The 19,018-nt window shown below is 41.8% G+C and overlaps 1 protein-coding gene across 1 annotated transcript in view; it reads right to left on the bottom strand.

Annotated features, from left to right (window-relative positions):
• Nucleotides 1-18,769, bottom strand: part of Tulp4 (TUB like protein 4) — a 164,358-nt gene extending 145,589 nt beyond the window's left edge. Inside the window, exon 1 of the mRNA XM_075950539.1 lies at nt 18,649-18,769. The gene's annotated coding sequence lies outside the window, so the exon portion shown is untranslated. The remainder of the gene's footprint in view (nt 1-18,648) is intronic.
• Between the last annotated feature and the right edge of the window lie 249 nt (nt 18,770-19,018).

Genomic DNA, 19,018 nt, shown 5'->3' with positions numbered 1-19,018 from the left:
GCAGACTCTTTCATGAACCCTTAGGGACTGACTCGCTTTCTTTTGGCAAGTTCAGCAATCATTTTTTTCTATGGGTCCTGCATGTCCAGTTTATACAGAATACCATCAATCAGTCCAGGCAAGAACAATTTCTTGGCCGAATGGCTAGCAAACTCATTGTGAGCCTCTTTGATGTCCATCATCCCCTTGAAATAGGTTGGTGCTGCCAGAAGCAGACATGTCTCAATGTTGAGAAAAGTCTAATTTCTTAAAACATTTTAAATGCCATATTCCATAGGTCTTTGCAGTGTTGGAGATAACCAATCTAACCGAAATATATCTCTGTATATCTAGAAAACCTAATATAATTAAAAGTTTGATTATTACATATGACTATTCATCTGTACCTCTTAACTATACATTCCATTTTAAAATGAGTTGTGTATTGCTGGGCAGTGGTAGCATATGCCCTTAATTCGAGCATTCAGGAGGCAGAGGCACACAGGTATCTGTGAGTTAAAGGCCAGTTTGATCTACAAGAGCTAGTTCCAGGACGAGCTCCAAAGCTATAAAGAAACTCTGTCTCAAAAAAACAAAAAATAAAAATAAAAAATGAGCTGTAGGGGCTGGAGAGGTGGCTCAGCAGTTAAGAGCATTGCTTACTCTTCCAAAGGTCCTGAGTTCAATTCCCGGCAACCACATGGTGGCTCACAACCATCTGTAATGGGGTCTGGTGCCCTCTTCTGGCCTGTAGGAATATAGGCAGGCAGAATATTGTATACATAATAAATAAATACTTAAAAAAAATGAGCTGAGCCGGGCGGTGGTGCCGCAAGCCTTTAATCCCAGCGCTCGGGAGGCAGAGGCAGGCATATCTCTGTGAGTTCGAGACCAGCCTGGTATACAGAGCTAGTTCCAGGACAGGCTCCAAAGCCACAGAGAAACCCTGTCTCGAAAATCCAAAAAAAAAAAAAAAGAGCTGTATAAACATCTTAAACAAAGTAGAAATTTATATATACACACACAGTGTAACAAAATTGACCTTAAATTTGTATCAACAGACTGAAATCCAAACCAATGTATTCATTTCCATATCATATTGCCTCCCGCTTTTTTTTTTTTAGAAAGAGATGTGACTATTAACCACTTATAATTAACTCCCTCTAATGAAAACAAACATTTATAAACAATCATTTTGGGCCGGGCGGTGGTGGCGCATGCCTTTAATCCCAGCACTTGGGAGGCAGAGGCAGGTGGATCTCTGTGAGTTCAAGACCAGCCTGGTCTACAAGAGCTAGTTCCAGACAGGCTCCAAAACCACAGAGAAACCCTGTCTCGAAAAACCAAAAAAAAAAAAAAAAAAAAAAAACAATCATTTTGGGAATTTGGATGTTGTTTTCTCAAAACTGCTTCCTGCTGTTTGTTGGGCGAAGGATTTTTAGGGTTCATGGAGACCTTTTGGGGAAGTTTCGTTCCATCAAACCATATTAGCCTGGAAGGAATCCACAGGTTCTCCTCTTCTGTGGGAACAAAAGTAGAACCTCTTTTCCAAAGTAGCATGTCCTTAGACTCAAAATTTGAAGACAAGATACCTTTAAAACATCTATGTTGTTTAGCTTACCAGTCCCCTGAATCAAATGTTTTTTAGCAGTTAACTCATTACTAGTCAAAAAATCCAAAGAAAACACAAAATCCAGACTCTGTGTATATTCTATCTTTACATGGCTTTTTTTTACTCTATTACTTTGTAATATTTAATCATCTTTACTCCTTTACTGTCTGTACTTTCTTTTCTTTCTCTCCTAAGCCCATGTACACTTATCCAACACTGTGGCCCATTCAGAGGTCTTTTTTGTCTGAATCTGTCGTCTTATTGTGTATCTGTAATCATTTTCTGACTGGGAGAGGTTTGTTGTTGTTGTTGTTTTGGTTTTTTTTTAATGCTAAACAGGAGTGGCTAAGACTAACGCTGCAGCTCTATCTCTTGGCTCCTCCCTGCCCAACATGGCAGAGATATGTTCACTGCTTCTACAAGCCATGCTCACTCACCACCCCAGCTCCAGGGATGCAGCTCATCTGTGTCACCATTAAGCAACTAGTAGCATGCTACTCACAAATCTTATTTAAATGTTCTGTAGCAGGACCTGTTCAGAGCTGTTCCTGCTATAAGCATGAACCAGGAAGTTATCTCATAAAGAAGCTGTGCCTCTGCTTGCCACCAGGAAACAGAGCCTATCTGAGAGAAAAAAAAAAAAACATGGCCACCAAGTTCCAATTAACTCCCTTTTTTGTGGATCTAGAAGCACTTTCTTTAAAGTTTTCTTAGGCTTTATATAGATGTATGTTGCCAAACGTTGGGTGCCACTATGTAAACAGAGATTTGTGCTTTTGATTCCGGCCACTCAGACCCCAAATAATCACACAGAAACTATGTGAATCACAACACTGTTTGGCTGATGGCTCAGACATATTTCTAGCTAGCTCCTACATCTTAAATTAACCCATTTCTATGAGTCTATGTATTGCCATGCGGCTGTGCCATTACCTTACTTTCTACATGTTTTGTTTCCTCAGCAGCTGGTTGGCCTTTTTTAAAATTTTTATTACATTTTTTAATTGGGGGGAGGGGTGCAAACATGGAGGTTAGAGGATAACTTGAAAGAGTTGGTTCTCTCCTTCTACTATATGGGTCCTAGGGATGAAACTCAGGCTTGGCAGCAAGTACCTTTACCCACACTGAGCCATTTTGTTGGCCCTAAAGCAATTTTCTTATTCAAATTTAAAATGAGTCTTAAAGTAGTAGAAACAACTCAGCACATCAACAATGCACATGGGCCAGGAACTCCTAAGGAGCATACTGTCTCAACAAGTTTTGCAAAGGTCTGACCTGGTAGCACACGTTTTTTAGCCCCAGGAGTGAGAAGGCAGAGGCAGGTGGATCTCTTGACTTTGAGGCCAACCTGGTCTACACAGTGAGTTCCAGGACAGCCAGAGCTGCATAACAGAAGAGACCTTGTCTCAAAACAGCCATTCACTGAGGCCGATACTCTCAGAACTGCAGAGAGTTTGCCAAAGAACTTATATAGCATTTGAAGCAGTGAGGAAAGGTGAAACCCTCCAAAAGTGAGCCAAATCATTTTGAATTGCTGTCCCTGCTTATTCTACAAAACAACATGCCACTCCCCAGTCAGAATTTGTCATACAGCAGAAGTAGACTGTATATAACTGGCACTGACCATCTAAGTAACTAAACTAAGCAGCTTACAAATACTTCCCAATGTCAAACTTGCACAAAAAAAAATCATGGCTATTGTACAGTAGTCTGCTTTGAATACAATCCCACTACAATATTCTGTACCCCAGTTAGTAAAGTCATTGATCAACAGAAGTGGCCAAATGTTCTCCACTGACAATGCTCAACACCACATCATAAAATCAACACTTTAAAAGTTGAATGAATCAGGCTACAAACTTTTATCCTATGCATTGCATTCACCTGACCTCTCCACAACTGACTACCCAAACATCTTCAGTATCTCAACACTGTGCAGAGGAAATATTTCCATGATCAGCAGGATGCAGAAAGTGCTTTCCAACAGGCCATCAAATCCTGAAGCATGGGTTCTTACACTTTAGTACTAAACACAAGCATTCATTGGCATAATCATGTTGATTATAGACTTCTATTTTGATTAATAAAGATGTACTTGAGCCTAGTTACAATTATTTAAATTCACCATCTGAAAATGCAAATCCTTATGCTAACCTAATAGACATGAGAAAGTAAGTCTCTCTCCAGACACCTGGATCTTTAATATGAAAGATGGAGAGGGAAGGGGGAGCTGGCTGGCAGCCAGGTTCTAGCTCCTTGATCAAAGAGTAAAAAATTCTGTCTATGATGGAAGCACTGAGGGAAGGAAGCTAAACAAGGGACTAGGGAGGGGGTGGAGGTTCCAGATTTTGCCATGTAGCCTCCCAGGCTCTGCTCTGATCCCTGGTCTAGATTCTGCAGACAAGCAGATCCATCCAATAAAATCTTGTCATTTTAGTCCAATTAGGACTCTGACTTGTTACAAGAACTCCCTGACTAACAGAGGTCTCTAGAGACTTTTTTCATTATTTTAGAAGAGGCAAGACATGGTGCCCCCAACCCAAGCCACAGCTGAGGCTTAAGAGATACTTTCTGGTAGGTCACTGGACTACTGATCATTAACTCCTCTAGTTAACCTATCAATTAACTGCTAGGTCAAACGGAAAACAAGTTGTTCTGTTCTGTACTGCTGAGCACAATACATGAGAAACAAAGCAAAATTTGGGGGATAAGACTAAAGAACCCATGCCACCTGGGCATGGTAGTTCGTGTCTTTAATCCCAACAGTGGGGAGACAGAGGTAGAATGACTTCTGTGAGTTTGAGATCAGCCTAGTCTATACAGCTGGTTCCAGGCTAGCCAGGATTACATAGTGAGATCTTATCTTTAGAAAAAGAAACAAGGGCTGGAGAGATGGCTCGGTGGTTAAGAGAACTGACTATTCTTCTGGAGGTCCTGAGTTCAATTCCCAGCAACCACTTGGTCGCTTACAACCATCTATGATGAGATCTGGTTCCCTCTTCTAGCATGCTGACATATTGTTTACGTAATAAATAAATATAATAAAAAACAAATAAAACAGTCAGGTATGATGACACATGCCTGTAACCCCAGTGCTGGGGAGGCAGAGGCCAGAAGATACACCAGTAAAGGAGTAAGTCACAAAACAAAACAATCCCACACCAATTTGGAATTATGATTAATAAAAGGGTTATTTATTTAAAGGGAAAAAAAACTTACAGATCACCATCCTAGACAACAGCCTCCTGCACAAACAGGAAAAGCGTCTGATAGCCAGAAGCAGAATCCGAAGTAAGCAAGAGAGAGAGAGGGCTGCAGCACTTATTTTTAAAGCGAAAGATACCACACCCCAGTGGGCTGGTATCTCAAAGGCTATTGGCTGAAGGAGTAAAAGTAGCTCCCGCAGCACACCAGGTTCATAGACCAGCCAATCAGCCAGTCTTGCAAATTCTGTAAGTTCCGGAACAGTGCAAGACTGTCTCAAAACACAAAGTAGGCAACACATGAGGAACAATAGCTAAGGTATCTTCTGAGTAGACATACACACACAAATGCTCACACACTTGTACCCACACAAAACTGTACACACATGCACTTGTACACACACACACACACACACAATAAAATAGTAGGTTTGTTACATTTACCATAATTTACAAAAACAAGCCCCCTGAAAAAGTAAGAGACAGACAAAACCCCTTAGGACACATACTAGGGGCAGTGGACAGTAGGCATATAAATAATATGCCCCTGGCCCAACAAACTCAATATAGTACTTGGACAAGGCCAAGTGTTTATAGTGTGGGTGGGAAGAAAAGAATTGTCTCTTCAGGGACTGGGAAGAGGGTTGAGCCAAGCAGTCATCTTCTGAGTTTAGGGGTAACAAAACTCACTCAACAGTCTGAACTCCTCCAGGCAGTTTTGAGACCTGATCAGCATGGTCTATGCATTACTAATTCCTAACTATTTCAACATAAACGGAACAGTTCCTCACTCCTCAGAAATCACTGCTGGTTTCCAATCAACCAGAAACAGATGGCAACTCAGAAGAGCCCTGTTTCCATTATGCCAACTTGGCAGGAAGCACACCTGCCACCACCTGAAAGCAATCCCTCCCACCTTTACACGGAAGATTCCTAAACACAACTAACATCATACCTAGATGCCAACAGACCATCAGACTTAAAAGCATTCAGGGGAGGTGTCTCCTCACAACACAACAGGTAAAAAATAAGAAGGATCAATCACATCCTGTTGTAATTACAGAAGTAACATAGCTTTTCATTGTAGTTCCACTAAGGGTTTAGACAGGATCCCTGCCGAATTTTGTTAGATGTAGTCAGTTTTATTAACATATTTATAAGTATGTGAATCAGATCACACCATATCATATGGAGGGAACTTAGGGTGATGGGAAAAGGTCAACTAGAGAAACATTAGATTATCCTACTTTTTTTCCCCTGGTTTAGGGATTGAACCTAGGAAATCATGCATGGAAAAGAAACAGTATTTTAACAATAAGCCCTAGTCATCCTTAAAAATTTTTATATACATTAAAAACATGTAGCCTGTTTTTATAATATTAACATATATTTCTTAGCTGATATTTTTCAAATAATCAGACCAAGAGAATGACAGGCTATTCACAATTATTTCTAAGAAAGGATTCATGAAAGCTACTTTCTATACATACCCAGGGGCATACATGAAGAAAGGATGCTCCCTTCACAGAATTCCAAGATGCTCATAATACTTTGTGGATGCACCTACCAATCAAGAGGGCATTAGTCATTTACTGCTTCCTTGCTTGCTCAGCAAATCAAACCGTTTATCCAAAGTTTTCTTTGGAGGGGATGGTCTAAATTACCTCCGTGTTCATGCCATATACCAGTATTTAAATCCTCCAGAAGCTCTATTCTTGAAATAAAAACCAAAATCTTTAAATATGGTATACAAGTTCCAGCATGAAAAAAGAGCCTTATCACCATGGCATTAGCACGTCATCTCTCACACTCAAACTGACACTTTCCAAGAAATCATACAGTAGTGCCAAGTACGGCAGCACACACCTTTAATCCCTGAGGCAGACAGAGGCAGGCGGCCTGTGAGCTTGAGTCCAATCTGGTCTATATACTAAGTTAGTTCCAAGACAGCCAAGGTTACATAGTAAGACTCTTGTCTCAAAAGCAAAAAAATAAATAGAAGGAAGAAAGGAAAGAAACAACTCATACGGTGGAAACTATGAGGGAAAAGACAAACAAGTTTACATCCATAAGGAAATTTCAACTTTGACATATCAAAATACATCACAAACATAAATCTGAAAGGCAAACTGAAAATATCTGTAATACACATGTAAGAAAATAATATTCACAGTAAATTCCAAGTTATCTTAAAAAAAAAAAAGCTACTTGGTTAAGTGTTTGTTCCATGGCTACAACTGTTCTCACACATTCCTAATGTATGACATGTCCAAACCCACATTCCAAATCTCACTAAACCAGACACTCCTTCCCACTGCACCCAATGCTTGTGCTTCCCCAGCCAGGGGTTCCTCTAGAGCACAAGTCACTGCAGCTTCCTCAGCCAAAGGCTACCGTCTCAGTGTTGTTGAGATGTGAGGACACACTATCACTAAAAGCAGCTTGGGGAGAAAGGGTTGATTTGGTTTTCATATCCTAAATCCTAGTCTACTGAGGGAAGCCAAGGCAGAACTCAAACCAGGAAAGAACCTGGAGGCAGGAGCTGATGCAAAAGCCACGGAGGGGTTTTGCTTAACAGGCTTGCTCAACCTACTTTCTCATAGAACCACAATGGGTAGGCCCTCCCACATCAATCATTAACTAAGAAAATTCCCTACAGGCTTCTCTACAGCCTGATCTTGTATCAGTGGTTCTCAACCTGTGACCCTTTAATACAGTCCTCAATCAAGTTGTGGTGAGTCCCCAACCATAACATTTTTTTTTGTTGCTACTTCATGACTGTGATTTTGGTACAGTTATGAATAATGTAAATATCGGTGTCTTCTGATGGTCTTAGGCAAGCCTTGTGAAAGGGTCATTTGATCACCATAGAGATAGTGACCCAGAGGTTGAGAAGCTCTGTTTTAAGGAGACAATGTCTCAATTGAACTTCCCTCCTCTCAAATAACTCTAGCTCTGTCAAGTTGACATAGAACTAACCAGCACAGCCAACTTTTGTCTTCCATTACAAACCAAAGTCTCCTATTATGGTTGTTTGGTTGGCTGTTTTTATCAAGACAGGGTTTCTCTATGGAACAGCCCTGTCTGTCCTGGAACTCACAGAGATCTGCCTGCCTCTGACTCTTGGGGCTAGGCTAAAGAAAAGCATGTATAACCAACCACACATGGCTCCAAAGTCTCCTTGAACCTAAAATTTTTCCTCTCCAAATCAATACATCAAACTCAACTACTCAGAACCTGCAACAGGAGTCAAGTCAAAACAGATGTGAAGTCCTAAGAGGGGACTGAGGAGTACAAAAGCCTGCCATGTCAAAACTACACTCAAATTTCAGCACCAGTCATTAGTCTCAACATAAAAGCAAACAGGAAAACAAGACAGGTGGGTGCCTTCTCACACCTACAGCTCCATTTTCTAGGACAGTTAGAGATTCACATACTCAAAGAAAAACATGTATCTTACCACATTTAATAATTTAAATTAAAGCTGATGTATCTTTGGGCTGGAGATATGGCTTAACAGTTAAAAGCACTGACTGCTCTTCCAGAGAACCTAGGTTAAATTCCCAGCTCACAACTGTTTGTAACTCCAATTCCAAGGGATCCAACACCCTCTTTCTAGCATCTGTGGATAGCAGGTACATACGTAGTATACAAACATACATACAGGCAAAACACCCATAGATGTAAAATAAATAAAATAATTTAAAACTGATCCATTTTAACATCATTTTGATTGTTAATTCTGTGTGTGTTTCTTTTTTTTTAAGGCAGTGTCTCACTATGTATTTCCTGAACTCACTCTGTAGACCAGGATGGCCTTGAACTCACAGAAATCCAAGTACTGGGATTAACAATGTATACCTCCATGCCCAGTAAAGTATAATTGGTTGACTGATTTATATTGTTTTTTAAGTAAAAATGTGTAACAGAGAGTCCTGCTGAGCCAGCACCAGAGGGTTTAGCAAGCTACCCTCACTATCTGTAACACACACACACCCCTTCCTCCGGCCATACCTGGCCTAGCTCTGGAGTTAATACTTAGTCCCCAATCCATCCTTTTGTTGCCCTAAGTGAATCTTGTCTGAGAGTTTTCCATGGATATAAATACAAAGCCTATGCAAACTGGTTATGAGGAAACACAAAAAACTCTGGTACCTCTTGAATCAGGTATTTGTACTTGGCACTTTGGAAGCTTCATTCATGTGGTTTTGAGATATGGAAATCTAGAGGCTAAAGTGCAAACATAACAAAAAAAATAAAGATGCCAAGAGGCAAAGGGAAAGCACTTCAGTTCACAGAGGCTGAGGCCCCTGCAGTCAAAAGGTTAAATTTATTCTCAAGGTGTTCTGAGTCTTCATTTCATGGACCTGCGTGAAGCCATACGCCTGCACTAAGCTACACACACAAAAAGGGAACAGAAGAGGGGCAGTGGTGGTGTGCGCCTTTAACCCCAACACTCTGGAAGGCAGAGGCAGGATAACCTCTGAGTTCGAGACCTGCCTAATCTATAGAGTTCCAGGACAGCAAGGGCTACATAAAGAAACCCTGTCTCCAAAAACAAACAAACAAAGGGGACATACAATTAAAATAGAGAATATACTTCTTTCCAGCTATTCCCAACACATACAGTTTACACTGTCAAAGTAAGAATAGCATTAAGAGCATCAGTCACATAACCATATTAAAATGAAGAAACGTTGGGAATAAAAGGGAGAAATTCCAGACACAAAATAACAGAGACCAAGAAACAAATTACCTTTTTACATGGAACAAAGTGTGGCTATGAACGCTCTGAACTAGTATTTATCTCCACAACAGGTTTACATCTCAGTACATTTTCTTCCAATAATGTTAGACAACTATGTTAGATATCAAGACAGCTTGATTCCTGAATCACTAAATGAGAACAGTGGGTAAGACCAGGTAGACTGAATATGGAGAAAGGAATTGGACCAAATCCTAAGTTTCTAGGAGCTCACTCATCTCTAGCTTATGAATGAGTCCAGACTCCACAGCACACTTCCTTCTTCAGACATCTCACCTCGGGTCCACTTCACTGCTCATTAGCACCACAGGAGGCCCAACTCAAACCAATTTTGCTAGTCATTAACAATCTAGTAAAAAGTCCAATAACTGATTAAAATTAAAAGATTGAAGTAATTGGCTTAAACAGACCTCCAGAAACTGACAGTGTTACCATACTTCTTCCAAATTTGGCTGGTCTAGTACACACACGACAAACAGATCAGTTCCTCAAAGCCAACTATACGCCTTGTTTCTGTGTCACAAGGAGAAAGTATACTATCTGAATATGGATGAAAGACAACTAAGAGAGATGCATCGATACGATCCCAATAGACAAGGAGGTCACACAGAAAACAGAACTAAGAATGACAGTCACACCATTTCTGAAACAAGCGACCAGCTGCCACCCTCTATCTTACAATAAACTTAGTGCATTAAATGTTTAGAATGTTGATTTGAAAGTACCTCATGACCACTGCTGAGCCTCTCTACCTCCGTGAAAAAAAGCATTTTCAGCCTAAGAGAGATCTATAATAGTTAATATTTCTCAATTGTTTTTCTTAGAAATGTACAATAAACACAAATCTCATTCATTATGCAAACTTCCTATTATGTTGCAAAATTTTTCAGAACATTTGAATTGGTTGAAACTTTAAAAATAAGCTGAGCACAATCCCAGCACTTGGGAAGGAGAGGTAAGCAGATAGATCAATGAGTTCCAAAACAGTAGGTACATAAAGAACTCCATACTTAACACATACATACACTCTCTCTCTAAAAACAAAATAAAAATAAAAATAAAAACAAGAGGAGGCGGAAGTGGAAGAAGCCACAACGAAAACAAAAAACACTTTAAAAATATATTCTATACAGCCATTCAGCTTGTTCAAAATCCAGAAAAGGCCTGAAGTCATTAGTCAAAATCAAGGATTGATGCAATTATATAAAACTGAATTACAGGGATAATCTGTAAACGTCACACATTAGCACTTTGCTGATAATAGAGACCCAGCTATCACATAGCATAGTCCAAAGAAGGACAGAGATGCAAACCAAACAAAGTAAGATGCTATGATAAATCCAAGGAGATGTGGAATTAATGTTCCGGGAAGTTATCATGGATAGATTCTGGGCAGCACCCCAATCCTACACTACTTCATTCATTCCCAAGTTCCTCAGACTACATGGAGCGAAGAGACAAAACAGTACCAGGCCACTTTCATTCTCATTTCTGCCACAGAATTAAAATAATTACGAATGAACCAGGTAAGGAAGCTGTGAGCTTTCTAGCTTTTATTAGTTGTGTTTTATTCAAGGCTTTTAAAATATTACAGGATTTCATAAATTTCCAACATATAAAATGCCAAACTGATTTTCTCATGTCACAGGAAAAATGACAAGAATGAAAAATGGAAAAGGTTCAAATTGTCTGGCAGGACTGGAAAATACAGCCTGAGCATCAAACACATTCATCTACCTGGCTCTCCTATGATCCGATCTCTTCAAACCTTCTTCCAGATAGACTAAACCCAAGATTGCTTTTTTGTTGTTGTTGTTGTTGTTGTTAGTTTTGTTTTCAAGACAGGGTTTCTCTGTGTAGCTTTTGGAGCCTGTCCTGGAACTCTCTGTAGACCAGGCTGGCCCCGAACTCACAGAGCTCCATCTGCCTGCCTCTGCCTCCCAGATGCTGTGATTAAAGATGTGCGCCACCACCACCCGGCTCTGAGATTGCTTTTTAAAATCAATGTTTCTCTAATTTGACAAATACCAAAGTAGAGTTACACTTTCTGATTATGTAACAATTAATAGTAACTCTGACAACTGAAACAGTCAGCTCTGCTGGCCAGGGCCATAAGCCTAACTTCTCACCCAACTCTTAACACGCCAGCCACTAATGCTGCACATTCCACCTGTTACATACATTGGCTAAGAGGGTTGCTGGAACTTAAGAAATGAAGGTATTCCTGCAAAACACCCCACATGTGGTAACAACACTGCTCATCTACTCTTCATGTACATTTTAAACTGTCCCAAGACTCATAGTTCAGCCAGCTGCTCACCTGAGCAGCTCCAACACTACTACTTTATCACAGCTGCCAGAACTAGCGATGTGCGCAAGGGGAGGCACATCTACTCCAGACAATCAGAAACAGGAAAGGACGCAGCATTGGATGGTTTTTCTGAGCAAGCTCTAGAAGGCCCACTAGAGTCTGAGGAGTCTCATGCACATACAAATCAGGCGTCAGGTGCCCCAAATAATCTACGATTATCTTCCCTTTGTTAGTGGGAAAAGAACGTGTGTCCAGTAAAATGAGTAACATCTGTCCACAGCTCTTGAGTAGACTTCAAAAACAGAGCAATGGAGAGCTTTCCCACATGGAAGAAGGGGAGCAGGAGTTGTTTTTCATGTTATTTGTTGAGACAGGGCTTTACTATGGAGCCCAGGTTGGTCTTAAACTCACAATCCTTTTGCCTCAGCCTCCCAGGTGGAAAGATTATAAGCACACACCAACACACCTGTTCCTGAACAAAACTGCATTTAGAAGCCAGTACTGTAATCAGTAAGTAGCCAAACCAACAACTAAAACGCAAGAGTCAAACATTTCAACTGTTCTTTGAAAAAGCCAAATTCTCAGCCTTAGCAGACATTAATATATTACAGAAACTTTAACTCAATAACTCTATTATGCCCATTCAAAAAGACACTCAAACATTAAAATTACCAATCTAACAACTTAATTAGTAATCTAACAACTTAATACCTCACAAAGTGTTTACAGTTCTTTTGTGCCTGCTGCAGCATAAAGTGAATAGCTGGGTAGTTTTAAGGGAGAAATCTCTTACATGGTCGCACAGATTATCTTCAAAGCTTATTCATTCTCATCTACAAAACCATAAACTGTAATGCTACACTTTTACTCTCAAAGGCTTTCTAGGTAGATCACTACCTTCCATTTTTTGAGACAGGGTCTTACTATGTAGCCATGGCTGCCCTAGAACATCCATATAGAGACCAGGCTGCCTTTAAATCAGAGATCTGCCTTCCTCCACCTCGAAGTGCTGAGATTAAAGGAGTAACTCACCACAGCTGACTACTGTTTTAATTCTACTCTTAATCTCCTCTCCTCAAGGGTATGCTGACACCATGTAAGTACAGAAACTGCTACCCATTCACTGACATCATAAGAAAATATATGTGGTTCAACCATATTTAATGAGGAAAACAGTGTCATTTTTTAAAGACCTTAAGAATCAAAATTTAGGGCCTGAAGAGTTGACTCAGCAGTTAAGAGCACTGGCTGCTCTTCCAAAGGACCCAGGTTCAATTCCCAGCACCCACATGGCAGCTCACAACTGTCGATGTCACTTCAATTCCAAGGGATCCAACTCCCTCACACAGACATACATGCAGGCAAAGCACCAATGCACATGAAATAAGTAAATAAATCTTTTTTTAAAAAATCAAAACTTAATGTTGACCAATAATCTTCTATGAAGGCAAGAGGAAAAAACAGAATTGACGCACTGATACAAGTCCTGACACGTTAAAGGAAATGATAATTAAAGGAAAAGGAAATCCCAAGTTCATCTGTTCACAGTAATTTGTTGGATAAATGATAATTACTCAACATTTCTGAAGAACACATTGCCTAGCCGGGCAGTGGTGGCGCACGCCTTTAATCCCAGCACTTGGGAGGCAGAGGCAGGCGGATCTCTGTGAGTTCGAGACCAGCCTGGTCTACAAGAGCTAGTTCCAGGACAGCTCCAAAACCACAGAGAAACCCTGTCTCGAAAAACCAAAAAAAAAAAAAAAAAAAAAAAAGAACACATTGCCTTTTAAGTAAACAGGCAGTAGGTATCTAGTTCCTTGTCTTCTCCTTTCTTTAGATCAATGCATTCCAACTCTCTCTGTGACTTCTTCCCAATCCTGTACCATGTCTGTGGAATGCCAACTGATAGCAAAACTATTCCCATACTCTCTTTATTCTCATTCTGAGTGTGTGTTCATTATTTCAGAGGATAAATTCCTATTAATTGTAGATATTCTAGGTCAAACACTGTGTATTTATTAGATGGCTAACAACAGCCCTTCAGACTGAAAACATAAATTCAACCTCTTCTGCACCCAGGAGTAAATGTTTTCCTTCATATGCAGCAGTCCTGTGCGTTACTATCATCCTTATTCACACTCCACACTGGCAGATGTCCAAATATTCAAATTATCAAAAGGGATAGAAGTCACAGTAATACCATACTGTAACTGATTTTAAATTTTATCAAATTCACTTGCATTAATAAGGCCTAAACTGTCAACATAACTGATTTTTAATTTTACCAAATTCACTTGCATTAATTAGGGTCTAAATTGTCAACATTAAGCTGACAATGACATCTTAGTCCTAAGCTCAGGCTGCCATACTAAATTATAATTGTCTCTTGCATCCATAGGGGTTTGGATCTCATTCTTCTCATGGAGTCACTAGCAATGCACAGAAAACACAAGAAACAAATCAATGTACATAACATTATAGGGACACAATTTGCAAAACTCAGTTTCTTCAATATAATTTACAAAGAGAAAAAAGATGGAGAACCTATGGATAAAAGAGACTTAAAGTCAGGCACGTAGACACCTGTAATTCCAGCACTAGGGAGGCTGGATGATGACCATAAGTCCAAGGCCAACCTGGTGTAAATAACAAGTTCCAGGACAGTTAAGGGGTACATAATGAGACCCTGCCTCAAAAAGACAGAGGGAGGGAGGGGGGAGAGGACAGTAAAGCAAGGGAAGGAGAGGAAAATGCTAAACAAATTATTTAATTGCAGTGTGTGGACCTTATTTGGTTCTCAAAACAACTACATGTAGATGATTCCATAATTAAATCTGTTCCTGTCTTTAGACCATAGATCACACACATAACATAATCGGGGAGTAATAAATGGACATTTGACATATTAAGTGTGTGTGTGTATTCTTTTTGAAGCATCACAGATCAAACCCAGGCAATTCTCACACTCTAGGCAAATACTCTCAGTGTTGAGTCACATCCTCCTCAGAAATGGGGGACGGGGGAGGCAGAGCACATGTGGTAGTCAGAGGACGTCTTGTAGGAGTCAATTCTCCCCTTCCACCAGGATTCCAGGAATCAAACTCATGTCATCAAGCTTAGCATTAAGCACCTTTACCACTGAACTATTTTGATAACCCAGAAATTATTTTTAAAAATAATTATATTTATTGTGAGAAATCTTTTTAGAGCTGTACTAAGATATAGACAAAATTACAAAGCAGTTGATTTGCTTTTAAACGATCCAATGACAGAAAAAGAAGTAACCCTAAAATTAAGACCAAGGATGTTGTATAATTCTAAAGCTGAGAGATAAAATGCTTCAGAGTACACTAGTGCCTGCCTTTTTTAATGGTTAAAATGTTGTTCCATAATAAAAAAATAGAAACACTTATAGCATGCTCAAGGTCCTGGGTAACATGAGGGCCTACAGGCCCGCATGCTACAATCCTGGGTTCAATATCCAATAGCACTACAAATAATAATAGCTAATAATAAAGTTAATACTTAAAAAAAAAAAGACTTTCCCACGTCCTTAGATCCTTTTTCTAGGTGCTCGACTTTGGCTGAGTCTTTACAGCCCAACACATATTGAAGTACTTCATACATATCACTCATATTTTTCTAGTTTGCCCACGTATCTTTTCATTCATATCATTCTTTGCTATATAGATATTTAAAATAAAGGAAATTCTGACATTGTAACATACAGATAAGCGTGGAGAACAACATGCTAAGTGATAGAAACCAGTCAAAAAAGGAAAATTATTGTGGTTTTAATTGTGGTTAGTTTCACAGCGGCAAAGAGGTGGTGCAGAAGTTAGGAGAAGGGAAAAACAGAAAGTTCTTGATTGATGGGCTCCAGACTGGAAAACTTAGCAGTAAGTGTTTTTTTTAACAATGAATGTACTTAATGCCAATGAACTTTCAAAACGGCAGAAGTAGTAAAAGGTATCCCAGCTTTTATCATATACTTTACCATAGAATATTTTAATTATGTTAAAATGTAGTAACTAAATTAACATTGCCCCAGGCAAACTGAAAGATCTGACAAGGCTCTCTCAAATTCCATGCAGTGTCAACAGTCTCAGTGCGAGCAAATGAGCTCTGGGAGACCAACAGACTTCAAAGGCTCCAAACAGGACGGAATGCACTAACTACATCACAGCATTTCATCCTGAGGCTTTACCCATGCTTAACTGCACTTAGCCAACAAATGCACCATGGGGCCACTCCCACGGTCTTCACCTTTCCCCTCTACAGAAAACAGGAGAAAAATGGATGCTATGAATTTGTTTAAGGCATGAAGCCACTGATTGCCACCTACCTTATCCATACTCACAAGAGCCATCCAATACCTTTCTGAAGCTAGCCTGCAGCAAACTCAAAAAGAAAACTGTGTTCACATTTGGTTCTATAACTATCCAAAGGGCTGAACTCTGGCTCGAAAAAGGGTTGCGTCTCCACCAAGCTTCATTACTTAGGATCTGAGCACCAACAGAGGATGCTTTGATTTAAACTCTCTTCACAAACAACAACAACTAATAATAATAATAAAGATGATGACAATGATAATCTCTGCTACTATTAGTAGTAGTTGTAATAATGAAAACATACTAAAGTGAACACACTAAGAGCACCTGCTGCTCTTACAGAGGACCTGGGTTTGGTTCCCAGCATCCACATCAGATGGCTCACAACCACCTGTTTTGGCTTCAGACAGCACATACACACACTCAGGCACAAACACATAAAATAAACCTAGAAAGACAAAGAGGAGAGGTATAAAAGGGGGACAAAGAAGGAAAAACTCATTACAAAATAAAGAAAAGCTGGTTTCATGTATCATTCATCCTTTTAAAGGTTAAATCCACTGAAGTGTTAGTGGTGGAGGGAGAGTTATGGATCACTAAACGCATCTCTTATGTCTCCATATGCAAACAAGAAAGTTCAACATGATTCCCATTCATCGTTTCTAAGGTGTTTAAAATACGCTTAGTAAATATACTATCATTCCTCAGAACGTGGGTAAGAAAGGCTTTCCTTCATGCCTGGAAGTATTTTTCCCTACATGACTTCCTCCCAAGACTGAGTCTGGAGGGCCACAACTCTCCCATCACCTGGAAATGCTGCTACTTTCACAGCCCTTATTAAAACAGACTTCCCTTGATGTTTTAAAGAAATTCTCATCTAGTCACTCTTTCACACAAACTACTCTTCTTTAATTGAGGAAGCAAACACTAGATGTGGCTATTCATAAATGCTCATACAATCATTTCTCCAACAGTACCACAGGAAAGGACACATGTGACTTCCATTTGGAATGTAGCTCACGCTACATGACTTTCTATCAGCTCCCAGCTGCCACCCTTCTGAAAGCTACAAGTCTTCCCGTGGGTTTTCTGGATTGGAGTATGGTTATGTGCGCGGAAACGGGAACTCTCCAGGAACAAGGCACCTTGCCCCGTGGGATTCCTGCAAGAACTAAACTCCCACCAAGGAGTGGAGACTCCAGGTACTGGAAAGCAGATTTAAAATAAAAGGGTCTCGGAATGGTTTTTACGTTCCTCTAAACCTTCGGAACAATTTCCCCTCCTAGAACCTCCTTCAAGGACTTAAAGAAATGCCCTTAAAATGCTCGACCACTGTAAAACAGAGGTGGGCCTGGTGTTGAGGCACAAACCCTTAATCTCAGCTCTGAAGGCAAAGGCAGGCAGGCAGGCAGGCAATGGCTTTGAGTATCAGGGCAGCCTGGTCTCATAGTGAGTTCCAGGCCAGCCAGGGTTAAACAGACCGTCTCAATAAGTAAATAAGTAAGAAAACAAACAAACAAGTAAATGAAAAGAGAAAATTTTAAAAGAGGAGCGTCCCCAAGTAAAGAAACCCTGAAAATAATCCCCTCCCCCAAGGGAACAGATTATCCCCAGAGGGAGAAGTCTAAACCTGACTTTCGCATTACCTGGGCAGGCAGGCAGGTGGAAAGAGGTCCCTAAGTGACATCAACCCCACTTACAACTGTCAACCCCTCCACCCAATTCAAGCCACAAAGCTCAATGGCCCTCACCTTCCCAAGCCAGCGGTGCCTCCAGGGAAAGAAGTGGACACCTCCTTGCTAATTGCCCCAACACGGTGTAACTTGGCGGCAGCATCAGGAGCTGGGTTAGAGGGGCGCAGGGGCAAAGAGGAAGGCTTGGCGCTGGGAGCGGAATCTCCGTGATTTTGCCAGAGGAAACCGCACAGGCTCCAGACAGCAGAAGCGCCGGGATTGCCATGCAGCTGCCACGACAGGTGACCGGGCCGCTTTGCAGACACCCGGCTCACCCGCTGCCTGGCGGGGCTTGGCTCAAGGTGGGGAGGGCAGAAAGGGGGAAAAGGGAAGGGAGAGCCGCCCCGGGACCCCGAGGCCGGCAGAGACAAGGTACGGAGGGGAGGCCCGGCCGGCGAAGCCAGTCTCCCTGGGAAAACCGTTGGAAGGGATTTTTTTTTCTGTCCCCACAATTAAGGAGAAGAAAAAAATGGCTCCAAGCCAAACGCCTTCTGATTTACACACACACGTCTGAGCTCCTCGGTCGGCCCATCTCCTCGCACGCCGGAACAAAAGGCGAGCGAGCGAGCGAGCAAGGCGCGGGCCGCCAGAGCTGGGGGTCCGCTGAGGAGCCCCGCGCCGGCCGGCCGCTCCCGCCGCGCCCACCGCCCGGCCCCCGCCGCCCGCTTCCCGCCGCCCGGGCCCTCATGGCCGAAGACCCCCGCGCAGCCTCACCTCCCGAGCGGCCGTGGCGGCGGCCCGGTGTCTCTCCGCCTCCGCCTCCGGCAGCCCCTCGGCGCCGCCGCCGCCGCCTCCCCCCCGCGTCTCGGCCGAGACTCCGCCTCCCTCAGCCGCCGCCAGTCGGGCTGCTGGCCACGTGACCGGCGCCACGTGACCGGCGCCTCCCCGAGCGGATCCACGGCGGGTGGTGCCGCCCGTTGCGAGCGAGCGGGCGAGCAAGGGAGCGAGCGCAGGGGCGCGCGCGCGCGGGGTGCGGTCTCGAGCCTCCCACGCGCCGCTCGCTCGGCTCCCGCCACGGCCACAGCGCCTGGATGCTCCCAGGTCCTCTCCGCCTCCGGAGTCTTCACACGCGATCGGGTCCGCG

Source organism: Microtus pennsylvanicus, chromosome 1 (genome assembly GCF_037038515.1).
Source record: "Microtus pennsylvanicus isolate mMicPen1 chromosome 1, mMicPen1.hap1, whole genome shotgun sequence".
NCBI lineage: Eukaryota > Metazoa > Chordata > Mammalia > Rodentia > Cricetidae > Microtus > Microtus pennsylvanicus.
The sequence above is the reverse complement of the archived record's forward strand: the minus strand, read 5'-3'. Positions and strand labels throughout refer to the sequence as shown.